This window comes from Zosterops lateralis (assembly GCF_965231275.1).
Source record: "Zosterops lateralis genome assembly, chromosome: 2".
NCBI lineage: Eukaryota > Metazoa > Chordata > Aves > Passeriformes > Zosteropidae > Zosterops > Zosterops lateralis.
Window position 1 is genome coordinate 64,375,185 of NC_139763.1, and position 12,320 is coordinate 64,387,504.

The window sequence follows — 12,320 nt, forward strand, 5'->3', positions numbered from 1 at the left end:
TTTCTTCAAAGCTTTCTTTGTTCATTTAGAAGTTGAAAGCGGCTTACACTAAAAAAAATCCAGTTTGATTTTATATTTACTCTTAAAGAGATAGAGCTCATAAACATATTTTTGGTAATTTCAGTGGTACCAAAGTTTGGGGGTTTATTAAAAATAATTTTGAAAACTATGATAAAAATAACATAAAATATGAGAAACCATATATGGATAAAAGATTTAAGTATTACATAGAGGTGCATCAACAAATGTGAGGATATAAACCAGAGGAGATAAAGTGTATGCTAGAAGCTTTGAAATAATTAAGGTGTTCATGTGTATTAGAATTATTCAGCCTTCTTTTTGTATTGATGATAAACATTTTTGTAAATAACTTGTTCCAAGTAAATTTAACACAAAGTACTGTTCATGTCTAATAACTGATTTCTAGTAGTAGCTGAGAACTGTCACATTCCTCCAACTGAATTGGTACACAAGTAGCAGTTCTTGTAGGGAAAAAATAAGGAAAATGTAGTTTCAGTGAGAGCACCACACTGAATTTTGCACAGACCTATCAAAATGAACAAAAAACTGAAGTGCCCCATAGATTACAAACAGTTTCATTGTGATACTTCTAGCTACCCCAAGTATCTCTGAAGAGAGCCCTGGGGCAGAGAAACTTCCTCCCTAAACAAGTCTGGAAAGAAGCATGTAGCTTTTTCATTAGCCACATTTTAAAATGCCTTCAGCAAAATTTTACCAGGCAAGTCATGAGGTTTTGTTAATGGACTCACTTAACTTGTGATACATGGCCTGATCACAGAGGTCATCAGATCTGAGCTCCATTCATGACTGCTTGTTCCAGGCTTTCCTCCAAGGCCATGGCTGTCAAAGTGCCACCCTCAAACTTGCCTTCCTTTCCAGCATGCTGGGTTGCTGACTCTTCCTCCTTCTTCCCACTAATAGACACTTGGGTTGCAGCCCACAGAGATTTCACCTCAGTCTTCATTAAGCTTGCTTCTGGTGAAGTTCTCCTGGTTTTGCTACTTCATTTTTCTTAAGAAAAAAATTGCAGGACATAAAGTGACTTCTTTAATCTCTAGAAAAAGAATCTTTCTCCTAGCAGACAAGTGCCACATCTTCTTTCTGTGTGCTCCCCTCGACTTTATTTCTGTTCTCTCACACTAGTAAATCCATGCCTGTTTGTTTGCTTTACTATCTTCAGCAAAGAACCTTTTCTGTCTTTATTTTTTTCCCTACTGATACTTTCATTACCTTTGGTTACATTTTTACAGGAATTTATTTGCAGAAAAGAGGAGAATCATGGAGCCCCTTTTCCAATTATGCTATTATGTCTATCATATATACAGCAGAGTGTATATCCTGATATCCTGTTTTTCTTCAATTACAGCAGAAAATGAATTCACCTAATTCTTTACCACAAGCAAATATACTATACTGAGTAGGGAAGGGACTGCTTGCTTGTTCTCTGTAAACTTTTGTTGAGGTTTGATGAAGAGCAAGTGCAGAGGACTCCACCAGCAGGGCTTCTCTAGCCAGCTGCTTTGTCACCATCAAGTTCTTCTGCTCTCTCCCTGTAACGTGCTCAAGTGGCCTGGGGCTATAACTGCTCAAATTTGGCTCATTATAAACTCTGCCAAGTCAAAAACTCATTTCAATCACAAAGCAACTATTGTAAGGTGAGATGTTATACCCAGGGTAACAATAACTTCTATATTTCTGTTTCAATGAAAGATCCTCACCACCAAGAATAAGAGCAACATCAGGCAGGCAGACTATAATGTAGCTAGGTTGGTTTCTGACACAAGGGTTAACTTGTAGTCCTGATTTCAGTCAAATAAATTCTGTTTCACAGAAGTTGCACAAAAAGCTTGTTTTCCTTCTTCTGCTTCTTCTGCAGCTTCACATTTCTCGTGATAATGAGTACCTGTATCAGAACTGCCAATGAAAACCACAAAACTTTTTTTTTTTTTTTTTTTTTTTTTTTTTTTTTTTTTTGTTGGTAGTTTTTCTCGTTAATTATAGATGAAAATTGTAAGCAATCTCATCAGAGTATATTTTCATGTTTTTCATAAGATTCTCAGCAGTATTCAATGCTTTTAGTGACTACTTGATTCAGATTTCTGGAGGTTCACCCTTATTTGCTAATCGCTGTTTCTGGGATTTGATCTGTATACCTTGCCAGAGACTTTTTATACCATGCTACTTGCTTGTGATGAGGCAGCACCATGCATTCCATCCAATGTCTCCTTTAACAGGGACCTGAATATCGGGTCTTGGACAAAGGTTTGGAAGGCAGCACTGAGTTTACAGCTAGATATGAACTTAAGCAGCAATCGCTCAGTGATTTTCTATGTAGGTTCGAGGTGTGATGGTATGTAGTAACTGGAGATAAAATGTGCTCATGGATTGTCTTTCTGTCCTGAAGTAATTCCTTATGTGCTGCTTGGATGGCTCCTTCAGAAACATGACATGGCTGTCTCAAGCAGTTCTCAGGGACTGTTGAGAAACAGTCCTTAGATCATTAGTCCTTCTAGGATCATTAGGTTGTCCACAGCAGAGCTCCTCTCAAAACAAATGGGGTGGTGACAGGAGTATATGAGGGCTTGGCTGCATAACCAACTTTTTCAAATATTTTATGTACATATTGAGTTGCTAAGCTTGTCTCAAGGTTTTATATGTGCACATATGATGATGAGGATGATGATGATGATGATGATGATGAAGAAGAAGAAGAAGAAGAGGAAGAAGAGGAAGAAGAGGAAGAAGAGGAAATCTTTACTGTGAAGGTGGTGAAACACTGGAATAGGTTGACCAGAAAAGCTGTGGATGCCCCGGGAAGTGTTCAAGGCCAGGTTGGATGGAATTCTGAGCAACTCAGTCTAGTGGAAGCTGTCCCTGTCCATGGCAGGGAATTTGGAACTAGATGATCTTTAAAGTCCCTTCCAACCCAAATCATTCTAAGATTCTATCCTTCAATGGCTACATCCCATCAAGAAGGGGTTCTGATAATAATATCATTTTATGTATTTCATGTAGGATCCATCTGACCAACTTCAGCAATCAAAGTGTTTGATTTCCACCATTCCAAAACAGAATGCACAAAATAAGTGGGATCATCTCTTTGTTTTTGTGTGCCTTTCTGACTGACTCCAGAGGAAATCTGGAAAAGCAGCTGAAATCACCTTTTGGAAGTAGAAAGTGAGTACTGTCATGTCCTTCAGAACATGGTAAATTGTCTATTTATTGTGATTTAACAATTTATTCTCCATCTTCCAAGACATAGTAATTTATCATGCACATGATCCCAGCTCTCCCAAGCTACATGCTCACTTCAATCATTCTCCAAAGACATGTTTTAAGTTGCTTATCCATATTTATTCAGACTTTATTTTCCCAAAGTGCATGGTCATATTCACCCACTTTGTTCCAGAAAGCCAACTAAATACTGGCTAACACTCTACACATAAACTGACACACACAAAATTAGAAAAATGAGAGAAGTAATAGGTCTACAAGTTGTTTTTATTTCAAGCAAACCTTCCAAGTAAGAAACAATTGAAATGTATAAAAGTAATAACATCTAAATGTCCTCTTGGTGTAAAGTTGGAAGAAAGGCACTAAAGCTATCAAAAAATATTTATAAATATTAGGAGTCACATGATATTTTTATTTGTTTTCAAACAGGAGCTTTGTGGCTCTGGGAAGGGAAAGACTGACCTTTCACTTCTGTTCTCTCCAGCTTCAGTGCTGCCACAGGCCCTAAGTGAAAATGAGTCTATTGGTCTCATCCAAACCTCGGCGCATGTTAGCCCGCATTACAAAACACCAGAGAATTTGGCATGATCAGCAGTTTCTGCTCAAGAGAGGCCCAGGACTGCAATAGCAGAGGTGTTAGAGATCAGAATTTGGGAACGCTGGTTGAGTTACATGGGAAAGCAAAATACTCGGTCTCCTGCTTTCATTGGGACTGTATTCACTTGCACAAAATAAACACAGTATGAACAATACAAAAAAATATTTATATCACAGCAAATGATACTTATAAATAAGGCAAACAGCTCATTACCACCATTCACCCAAAGGTCACAGAGTGCTTTTAAAGCAGAAATTTAGCTGCACTGGTGAAGCAGTGTAACATCGTTCTTATTTTACAGATGGAAAAACTGAGGCACACAGACACCTTCCTATCCAAGACCGCACAGGAAATCTGTGGCAAGACCAGCACAGGCTCCTGATCACAGGAGTCTGCATGTGTAGGGGTTTGGGGAGGACAACTGAGCTCCCTTGCACTCAGATGCCTGTGGCGAGAGCTGAAGAGCACACCAGCAAAAGGTCAGTGTATCCATTCTCCAAGCCACAAAGTTCCAGTCTGAAAAGAACTAGAAATGAAACGAGACTTTTCTGAGATTTTTCTTTTTCAAATATAAATAGTTTCTTGGCACTAGGAGTAATTTTTACTTCAAAAATAGTTATGTATTACATACTGTTATTTACATAAGTTTGCACTGTCTCTAATTTGGAAAGTTTAATAAGAATATAAAGAAAACCTATAGACCACTGGATATCAGCCTGATGCTGTCCTCTTAGCACCATGTGATGGCAAACTGTTCTAGCTGAAATGAGTGAATGTCCTCTTATGTCTCTGTTTCCAGGTTACTGTTGTGGTTTTTTTTTTTTTTTTTTTTTTTTTTTTTTTTTTTTTTTTTTTTTTTTTTTTTTTTTTTTTGTTGTTGTTTTTTTTTTTTTTGCCTGAAGTGATATCCACATTACTTCCTCCTCATATCCTCTAACCTGTAAACTAAATTAAACATTATTCTGGATCTCAGGCTTTTGGCTATAAATGCAGTTGCTTGGAGTAAAATCAGCCACCCAGAAGAAACCAACCTAGGTGAAGCAATACTTGGGTACTGTGACAGAAGTGATTTGCATGGGAATGAAGCTGGAGGAAAACCAGTTCCTCAACAGCTGGGGACCTCCCTGATCCTTTTGCAAGCCTCACAGTAGATCACCACATGTGCACAAACTGTCAATCCTACAAACTAATCTCACTCTTCATTCCCAGGTGCTTCATCAAATGCTTTGGACTGCTTTTGGTGACTCCAGTCCTTTCTTCCACACCTTTCATTTTTGAAGGCTCTCCTCTAATTTGCTGTTTGCTCTCCAAAAAAAAAAGCCCAAAAACCCCCAACATCCCAAGTGAACTTCTCTGCACATTCCTCAATTAAAGATAATTACTTGGATGCTTGTCTCCCAGTTCCCCTGCTTTACAATGAGTCACATTAAATGGAATTCCTGGCTGAGGACACTAAGCACCAACCTGGTGCTGGAAGCAGCAGGAGCTCCAGGACTTCTGAGGGCTTACAGATACCTCAGCAGTCCTTGGCAAGGGGACCACCCACTGAAGGGAAGAAAGATGAGCTTTTTGTCAAAAATTGCACCAGACACCATAGTTCAATGTTGTCCCTCATGTGAGCATTCAGCCTGTGAGGAACAAGCCAGGAAGCAAAAGGAAGTCCCAGGGGACTTGGTGCAGCACACCTTAGGATGGATGTGCTCCACAGCACATCCAGCTGGCTGCACCTCTGGCCTGCAGTGTGAAGCAGCAGCAGAAAGTATTATGGAGAGGCCTCCAGGAAGAAAGCAAACAATAGAAGAGTCATGCTGTCATGGCTTCTTCAGGCTGAGACATCTCGCTAGCTTTTAAAGCCAAAACACAGTGGTAGAGTAAATGCTGCTTAGGTTAAATATCTCACCTTCTTCAGACAACCCTGGGGGAGTGAAACTCAGTCTGAAATGAGAAAAGTTTCCCAAAGGTGAGTTCACAGATCACAAAACACGGAGATGGAAAGAATCTATTTAATCATCTATCCCATCTCTCTGCCAGTTCAGAATTACTCCCCATGATGTTTTTAACATAACTGCTTTTCTCATTAAAAAAAAAAAAAAAAAAAAGGGGGGGAGAAATACCAAAAAATGGTCTATGAGCTTTTCTACAAAAAACTGTTTGATTCCTTGACTGAATTCTAGTGTCTTCTTTTGCTTTGTCCAGATGAGTTCAGCATGTGCCAGGATGAAGAGTGAACCAATATTTTCTGGAGGGACTCTTCCACCATCTGCAGCATCCAACAACTAAAAAAATCCTCCCAATAACTGGGTTGTACCTGCATTTTCTTAACTGTTCAAGTTCTCCTCCCTTTGCATGAGACTGAGATGTTGTTCTTTCATAATAGTATTCTGTGTGGTTATGGACTAGCTGACCTGGAAAGTGCTACCAAGTGCCCTTATTTAAAATATTACATGCAGAATGAGCAACACCTTTGCTAAAATAATGGAAATAAGCCGTAAGTCTAAAAAGTGGTTTGGATGGTACAGTTATGAAAGAAATCATCCTATTTCACTGTAGGGAAGAGAAGAACAAAGAGTATTTTTCACCTCTAACTGAGGATTCCATGAGTCTAACATTTCTCTTTTTTTCCAATTTAATTTATGTCCATGTGTTGTGGAGTCTGGATCTCTTTTAAATGCCTGGTTTGACACTGTTTCACCCCCAGCACAAGTTTCCTATTTCCCTCTCAAAGTCCAGATGTCCTGGAGCCATTGCAAGGCTCCTTGATGATACACGTATTTGGGACAACCCTGTCCATGCAAAAAAACCTTCAGAAAACTGAAGACAATACATGTATTACTCAGAATATCCTGTTAACACAGGCAAATGGTAACCTGTGGGAGCAGCAAGACTTCTCCCTGGGGCTCCCTCTGACATTGATGCTGCAGTGGGAGGGCTACCAGCAAGACTCTGGGTTTGTGTGGAGTCCACTCTGGGGCTCCTCAGCCCATCCTAAGGCACTATGGCCACTTTCAGACTGCTGAGGTGTGAAACACTGATATCAGTGTAACATCAGAACCAACAAAGCTGTATTTTATCAATTTAGAGTAACAAAAGTGAAGAGCTTCTCGCTCCACTCATCTCTTGCATTCATCACTGTGAAATGGAAGAATGCATACAGAGTCGTGCAACAAGCTGTCACATCAGCTTCAAAAGCAATGGCCCACACAAGCAAATTTCCCTACTGTACAGTCTTGTTATTTAAGATTATTTAATCAAAGGCGGCAGAAAGAAAGAGGTGGTTGTTGTTTGTTAGTTCTTTTTTCCCAAAGAAAGCAATTCAGCCACTTCCAGAACCGGCCTGAGTGTTGACAGCAGTGTCTATCCACAGATACAGGGTATAAATCACTTAATTATGTGTGAAGATTATGGGAGCTATGTCAAGTCTGAGTCACCAGTAGTTATTTGAAAAGGTAAAACAAAAATGATTAGCAGATTCTTTTGGAAAGTGACTATTGTAGTTTTTCTTCATGTGCATGTGGGTGTTGCTGTGACTCCTGGCAGTCCTGTGGCCACCTTCACTGGTGTGCAATGGCAGGGGCCAAACAAACTCAGAGCTCAGATTTTGCAATATTAACAGCCTTCCAAGGGACAATGCAAAGGTACAGAAGAAAAGCTGGAAAATATGATTTCCTGAAAAAAAAAATAAAAATCCAAACAAGTAAAGTCTTAGGGTTAAAGAACTATTATTGGAGCACCAAGCATCTTTCCCTCATCTGGTTTTATGCAGGAAACTTTCAGCATTTCCAGAACCGCCATTAAAATGAAGAATGCCCAGTGATACTCTATTTTGTGTAGTCTCACGCTGCTGGCAAGTGTTGAGCCCATGAATGTGAGTCTGAACACAGAATGTACCTGTCAGATGCCATGGCACAGTGCAGGTGGCACAGTCCTACTGGTAAGGCTAGTTCTGCACCAGCTGTAAGGTGAGTAATTTTTGACTCCTCAGGAGAAGTAGATACATGTTACCACTAGTGAAGGCAGAGTTGCATTTGAGGGATCACCAAAGTAAGTGTGTGATTTAAAAAAAAAAAAAGAGACACTTGTCCCTTGTCCTAGCTGTAGATTTCCAGCGCTCTGGGGAATGCAGCACACACTGTATTGGAAAACAGCCTTCCCGCGGCGCTGGAGTTCCTGCACTTCCAATCCCTGTAGATAGCGTGGAAGTGCGTGGAAATTTAATAGCGATAAAATATAACGATAGTTAACTTAATTACTTTGACCTTCTGAAAAAGCTGAGGGGAAAACGCACGGAGAAGTTTCTTCCTTTTGTTTATTTATTAATTTTCCCTCCTTTCCCTCCTTTCCCTACCTCCTCTCTCCTCTCCTCCCCCGCCACATCCCATGCCCCCGCGGCCCAGCCCCGCCTCCCGCCACTCGCGCATCCCTCCGCAGCCCCCACGGCAGCATCACTTTTTCCGCTTTTAATTCCTCCCATCCTTGCCTGCCTTCCTCCCTCCCCGCGCCCATTTCTCACCCTCTCCGCAGCCTCCTGCCTCCCACGGTGGGGCCGCCGGGCCAGACCCCGCTCCCGGCTCCGCTCCCGGTCCATTCCCGATCCATTCCCGATCCATTCCCGGTCCATTCCCGGTCCATTCCCGCTCTCGGCGCGTTCCCGCTCCGCTCCCGCGCAGCCCCCGCCGCGCCCCGTCGGCGACTCGCCAGCGCCCCCCGCTGGGCGGCGGCGGGAAGGGCGGCCCCGCGCTGTGCGGCCTGAGGGGAGCCCGGGGCGGGTGGGGACTATACAGAGCCGGCATGAGGGTGGCGGATAAACACCCATACAGCCCTAGGCCGCCTCCCCGGGAGCTGCAGCTCGACGCTGGGGCACCCTGGAGGACACTGGCGAGGATCCCTCACGGGTTCCTGCTGGTTTTCTTCTGGGGAAACAAGTTTACACCAGGCGTTGAAGTTGGGCACCGTCATGTGCAGAGCTGGGCTGAAAAGCTGGCCTAAAGCCCTGTCTCAGCCCTTCCTGGGTTGTCCATTCCCATGCGGAGGCTGAGCCTTGTCTTGCCCGTGAGAGGGATGGCGGGGGCCCTGTGGCTGTGCCCGCCCAGGCGGCATCTCTGGGCCCCATCCCCGTGTGCCACAGCTCCTCCTCCCCACAGGAGACACGGCCTGGGGCGGCACTGGGGGACACATGGATGCTCCTTCAGGGAACACTGTCCTCAGTATGCTCTCTGCCCGGGGTGCACACTGCAGCAGGAGCCTTCAGACAAAGGGTCCGGAATTAAAAACTGTCACATTGTGCCTGTGTAAAAGGGAGCGTATTGATGGACTGGCAAAAAAACCCCAAACTCTGACAACTCTTTCTTTCCTTTGCCTGTTTGATGGCACTGCCTTAACAGTGCTCATTGCATACTGACCTCTAATGACCGCAAACACGGCTAAAGAGGAAACCAGAACATTCCGTGGTGTGATGCAATTATAAAATCAGTTTTCTTAGGGGAGTTTTAGATGCTTTGCATGACATTTTCTTAGCAAGTTTGCACATAACACAAACTTAGCAATCTCTGAATTGTCTGGAGAGGTTCAAAGTGACAGTCACTCCTAAGCCATGGGATATTCAGCTTAAAATTGTTTAAAAACCCCTCGATTTCTAGCTGTGGGGGCCCATCAGATATTGCACATTTAGTCTGGCACTGAGTATTTGAAGTTGGCTGTGAAGGAACTACACTTCAATGTTTGACAAACAAGCAGCTGTGCTTATTGAAGCTGGTCAGGAATTTGGAAAACTAAAGCAATCTCAGAGCAGGGATTCATGAGCATAGGTGTGCTGCTCAAAGGTGAATGACAGATGAAATATGCTACAGAGATATGGAAATGTTACCTAAATGGTAGGACTGGTCAGAACAAAACCAACACCTTCTGGAAGAAAGTGTTCCAGTCTTCTTTTCTGGTTTAAATCTCAAACTGTTCCAAGCAGCTAAAATAAAAGGCACACCAGTTAGGATGAGATTTATTTAATAAAAAATATCTATATGAAAAATCACTAATTTTTTTTCTAATTTATTTTTTCAGTTTTCAAGTTTCATCCTAGATTTTGGAAACAAAATTCAAGTGGTTCCACACGTGCCATGAAAAGGGTGTATATGTACATTTTTGTTGTATGACTATGTAAATTTTCTATTTTCCTGGACTACTTTGCTTCATTTGTTAACCTGAGCCTCATGTGCAGAGTACAATAGGAGGATACTTTTATCAGATGGAATTGTTCATACATTTGTGCTCAGGGTTTACTTGCTAGTTCAGTGTCTTATTCACTAGTTCCCTGCTGTAGCAGGCATATCTTGTGTTTGAAACCCTGCATGCTGGTGGGAAACATCCTGATCCTTTAGATGCTACTGTAGGAAGATCCAGCTGAAACAACAGTGTGTGTGCCCCAGCAAGGACTGCTCACGTGAGTAAGGATTTGAATCATCCAAGCCCAAAAGGACTGGTAAGGAGGAGGAAGCTGTTTTGTCAAATGCCTGGTAGCAGGAGATATAAACTCATAACCCAGGCAAAGAGGCTGATTTTGTGGATCATAAGCACAGCAGTTGTGCCAAACTAGGTGGTGTCATTTGGAAAGCATGACAGAAAAGGTGCATACAAGAGAGCTCTGAATCAAAGATGCTTCAGTGTAGGATGTTGGGGTGGGTATATGAAATCACAGAGGTGCAAGCAGTGTTTCTTCTCCTGAACCCAAAGTGGAATATCCTAGCATTAAAAACGGAGCTTTTTTAGGTGTGGCAGCAGTGTGTGTGGCACTTGAGCTGGTGACAGGCTCACCATTGAGAGAGGGCAGCTACTTCTGGGCAGCAGGTCCCTTCACACATGTCAAAGGCAGGGAGGCATAATATAGGCTCTTCTCTCTGATGCTCTAATTTTCACCAGCTGCACAGCAAACACAAGGCACTGCAGAGAGCAGCTTGCACCATGGCTCAAGGGCTGCTCACCCTGGCAGGGGACTGCCAGCCTGCTGAGGCCACAAGGCTGGGAGAGCTGTGAATCCCCACCCCAGGGGCATGTCGGATGCTCGTATCCTTCTAGCACACTTCATCTCAATTAAGGCATGATGAAATGGGACCTTGAGCAGCAAACATGCCAAGGGGTAACTTGAGATAAATGTGCAGCTGCACGGATCTCCTGAAAGGAGGTGAGTTGCACATTTTGCAATTAGGGTGAGCTAATTGTATGTGCACAGGCAGTTACCACAGCTCAGCTGATGGGTGGTAACTTATTAAACCACAGTAATGTGAGCACTTTGAGTCATGAAACCATACCCAAAGTGTTTGCAGACTCAGGTCCTGAGAACTCATTGCCCTCCCATTCCATTGCACCATCATCTCGAGGACAAGGAGAGGAATTGAAAACCTGTGCTGTATACGCTGATGCAAAACGAATTTCCCCAGGGATTCTTGAATTTCTAGCCAGAATTTCAAAGAATTTAACAATGTTTTCTTTTTAAATGACCATGAACTAAAATATTCATTTTAAGTGGGAATGTTTGGGAAAGAAAGAGTTCTGGAAATTTTCAGCATAAACACTAGTTCTTGTAAAATAACATGAAGAGTAATATTCAGAAGGTCTAAATTTCCCCCAAGTCTCTGGGCCTTGTGTTTCTTCAGCTAGGAATCTCTGCAAGTCTTGAGCCATCCCGAAGGGAACCTGTCTAATTTGGTGGAACTGTGGCTGGACTTGCTAGTGTCTAGGAAGCTTGAGAAGAAAATTATCTGCCAAATACTTTCACTCCTCTGCAGTTTTCTCATTAGTTTTCTGTATACATACATATGACCTGACAGAGTTCAAATCAGCCAGGGGTCAGTTTGTTTCTTTGTTTGTTTTCAGAATCTTCCTGATGCCAATCCTGTTAGCAACACTGATGAAGTGAGCTTTGACCTGCACAGCATAGCTCAGATTCTGGCCCTAGTGATGTCAAGAAGATCTTGCTATCAATCTTCAGACCAGGATTTCAGCACACTAAGCTGCCTACATGTGAGAGGTATAGAGATTCTTTGGGAAAGCTTTTCTTTTAAATGACTTTTAAAGGAAACTGGAGATAAAACCATTTGTGCTCAAGGCTAATGCATTGCTGAAGAAACTGGAACTCAGGCCCTGTAATAGGGTATTTTTGTGTGTGAGGGCAGATGGAGTGAACTAACAGAAACAAATGTAAAAAGCTCTGATGTCGGCTAATAACAAAACAGCTTCTTGCAGCCGGGGCAACAGGGGTCTGGGCCCCAGCAGGTGACTGTCACACCAAAGTGTGTGGAGGTGGTGGCCCCACTTTGTGCTCTGCAAAGCGGGGCAATCTCAGGGCTGCAGCTGCCTCCTCACAGGTTTCCTCCCCTGGCCTCTCTGCTGCCCATGTGTCTCTCCTTTCTGACAGAGAGGATAACATTAGAAAAATAGCCAAAGGACTCATTTCATAGGACTTCTTCAGCTTTCTGTC